This window comes from Echinococcus granulosus (genome assembly GCF_000524195.1).
Source record: "Echinococcus granulosus chromosome Unknown EG_S00058, whole genome shotgun sequence".
Classification (NCBI taxonomy): domain Eukaryota; kingdom Metazoa; phylum Platyhelminthes; class Cestoda; order Cyclophyllidea; family Taeniidae; genus Echinococcus; species Echinococcus granulosus.
In genome coordinates, this window is record NW_020170438.1 from 508,291 (window position 1) to 510,744 (window position 2,454).

Sequence of the window (2,454 nt, forward strand, 5' to 3'; positions counted from 1 at the left end):
AAATTTTCTGATTCCACAGGATTTCATCAAAAATCAAAGACTATGTAATGGTTATTAAGCATTGGGTGTGCAAAAGTGAATGTTGACATTCCGCTTTTGATGGCAAAACATCACAAGGAACTGCTTCACTATCACAGAGGATACTTCAGTAAAAATAGACAATATTAACAAGTTTGTCACACATTCCACGAATACTCAGATAGTCACAAATCTTTGTCGTTAAAGTGTATAGTGTGCAAAATCAAAAATTAAAAGAGCAAATTATTGATAAAGCTGCGCAATGCTTAACATTAAGGCTATAGTGTTATGAAACCGCGCCATGACTGATTTGCCTAAAACCTAATAAGGCTAGGAATCGCCGACGGATTACATAACATGCAACTGTCTGCTAAAATTCACTGTATCAAAACTACAAATGTGCTGGGCATTTAAAGCTTAGTGCTAGAGTATGTAAATATTTGCTTACATTCAAATAAATGGTTTGGTGTAGTTGATGCGATATAATCCAGGTACCAAACTAAGTGCATCACAAGCCGGCGTTGCTTAACCCCAGGTAATTACTAATCTACCAAGTCACATGAACTTTAGCCTGCATTGAAAACTCGGATCCTTGTACCCCTATTGGATTTTAGATTATTAATAATAATGGCTGTAACATTACCACAGTCAACGTCCTGTTATGCCGTTTGTTTTGTACTACACTGACACTTCACAAAACCAATAATTATTACTATTAGAATGTTACTGCTATCTTTAGCAATTAATATGGCTGAGATTGGTAACGTGATCAAGTGTTGATGGTGACATTTGTAGAAATTTGTGCAGGTTCGCCCTCTATATCAATATTTTAACCAAACCATACTTGCTTAGATTAGACAGTTAACGGCAAAGCAAATAATTCAAATATCAGGCATTTTGCTCGGTAACTGTATGGTATGCATTACTTTATAAGCATCCATCTTAGAACCATAAATTGTACATTCAATTATCTAGCAACATATACTGAATTACCCTAAGGGTTTATTTATTTGTCACAAGCGATGATCTAATTCCGTAAAACTTATCCACAAGTATTTTAAATTATTTACATTCGCATTTATCCGAGACGTACTATTTAAGCGAAATTTAGGTGAACATGTTTGACTTTATCTAGTTTTGTAAGACAGCTACTGGCTTCTTCGACGTAAGGAAATAACTTCGCTGACACCTAGGTATTTAGACGATGCCTAAACTTATTTAAGGCAATTTCATTTGAAGCCTTGCATTTCTGCTTTTACAGCAACTTGCTAGTCCTAAAGTACTTCTGGCCTTATCCCTGTATGCAAGCTAGTGTTCTAATTGATAAATGAGTCTGATTTCATCAGATTAAGTTGTATAAATACTGTAACACCATTTACATATGCCATTCCCAATTCCATGATGCGTGGGCTGTTCTGGTGGAATGCATATAATTTGATTTCTAAATCTTTATAACGACATTTGTTTAAGACTTTTTCAGCTTTCTCAGCTCATAAAACTGTTAAGGAAAATGCAGGTGCAGTAACTATAATAAATAAATACTTCCCGGGCCTTTTCTAAGATTTGATGATGAAATTAATCAACAATGTCACCGTTAAAGAGAAATATGACACATTGTGGATGCCCCAAGTTGTCACCCCGATAGGCTCCACACACTTCCAGGGACGCCATTGAAACTTCCTGCATATTGTTGCAAAGTGATTAATGTGCTTTAATTAAAGCCCGAGTTCCTAACTAAGCACTTTTCGTTTTTTTCTATAGAAAGGTCCTTTGACATTCTTTACTAAAAGAAATAACAAATTTGGATAGCAAGCCCCAGCATATATTTTCTTGATGCATTGAAATTCATCGATAATTCATAATTTGTCAGTTTACCTTTAGAGTGTATTTGCATTGGTTTCAGACAAGCAGTTGTGTTCTGGACTCGATTTACACTAGATGCGTATATTTTATTGACGAGTGAATATTTTGAATTTTTTAATGCTTAGAGAAAGGGTGTCTGTCGTTTATGATTTCCACTAATCCAGTTTTTATCGGTATATTTAGATCATCTTGTGCATGGATTAAATGGCATTGTATGCTATTTTACTTCCTTGGTTTTACGATTTTTTTAATGGGTTGTCAATCCAGTTGTGTGTGCTATGCTCTCAATGCCATCTTAATGTATAAGGTGATTTTCCATTGCGTTGGGGCTAATGTCTTCAAGCATGGAAACTGCTTCGTTAAAAGTATTGCAAGAAATCTTTTTTAACTAGCGACGAGTTGGCAACACTAGGCGAAATTCACTAATTGCGGCGCAGCCAATTAGGGTCAAAACAGTCTGCATCATGCTACCGGGAATTATGGCACAGCACTAGGTCCTTCTGGTCGTAAACTCGGCCAACAATCCCCTTAAGTGCTACTGCCAATTCATCAGTAGGAATGCCTATACCACTA